This window comes from Hyaena hyaena, unplaced genomic scaffold (assembly GCF_003009895.1).
Source record: "Hyaena hyaena isolate Hyena2069 unplaced genomic scaffold, ASM300989v1 scaffold_82, whole genome shotgun sequence".
In the NCBI taxonomy this organism is placed as follows: Eukaryota; Metazoa; Chordata; class Mammalia; order Carnivora; family Hyaenidae; genus Hyaena; species Hyaena hyaena.
Window position 1 is genome coordinate 756,288 of NW_024080713.1, and position 1,371 is coordinate 757,658.

A 1,371-nucleotide genomic window follows, 5' to 3' on the forward strand; every position below is an offset into this window, starting at 1 on the left:
AGAGGACATCCAGCTGGCCAACAGACACATGAAATGATGCTCAGCATCTCTCACCATCAGGGAAATGCAGATCAAAACCACACTGAGATACCCTCTCACGCCAGTCAGAACGGCTAAAATGAACAAATCAGGAGATTCTAGATGCTGGTGAGGATGGGGAGAAACAGGCACCCTCCTACACTGTTGGTGGGAATGTAAACTGGTGCAGCCGCTCTGGAGAACAGTGTGGAGGTTCCTCAAAAAATTAACAATAGAATGCCCCTATGACCCAGCAATAGCACTACTAGGAATTTACCCAAGGGATACAGGAGTGCTGATGCATAGGGGCACATGTGCCCCAATGTTCATAGCTGCATTTAATAGCCAAATCATGGGAAGAGCCTAAATGTCCATCACCAGATGAATGGATCAAGATGTGATTTATCTATACAATGGAATACTACATGGCAATGAGATAGAATGAATACTGGCCATTTGTAGCAATGTGGATGGAATGAGGGTGTTATGCTAAGTGAAATAAGTCAGGCAGAGAAGGACAGATACCATATATTTTCACTCATATGTGGAGCAGGAGAAACTTAACAGAGGACCATGGGGGAAGAGAAGGGGAAAAAATAGTTAAGGAGAGGAAGGGAGGCAAACCATAAGAGACTCTTAAATACTGAGAATGAACTGAAGGTTGATGGGAGTGGGGGAGAGGGGAAAAGGGTGATGAACATGGAGAAGGGCACTTGTTGGGATGAGCACTGAGTGTTATATGGAAACCAACTTGACAATACACTATGAAAGAAAAAAAATAAATAATTATTTAGAAGTTAAAAAAACTATTTGATAAGAAAAATAGGGAAGGTATACTCACTCTTTTAGAGCTCACTCTTTTAGATAGCAATGCATATTATAGAGATATAATTGTCTATTCATGAGATTGAGTGCCATAGCTGACAGTGCAGAGCCCACTGGGATTTTCTCTCTCCTTTCTCTCTGTCCCCCACCCCCAAAATAAACATTTTTAAAAAATAGTATTCAGGAATAACCAAATCAATCAATGAAATAGTATCTGAAGCAGACCCATGCATATATGGAAATCTGATATCAACCATAGGTAGCATTTCAAATTAGGAAGAAATAGATGAACCATTTAATGAATGTAGTTGGTACCACTATTCATCCAAATGGAAATAAGAATGAATTTGGTTTTCTTTTTCCTTCTCCTTCTAAATAACAAATGTTGGGGCGCCTGGGTGGCTTAGTCGGTTAAGCGTCCGGCTTTCGCTTAGGTCATGATCTTGCGGTTCGTGGGTTCGGGCCCCGCGTCGGGCTCTGTGCTGACTGCCAGCTCAGAGCCTGGAGCCTGTTTCAGTCTGTGACTCC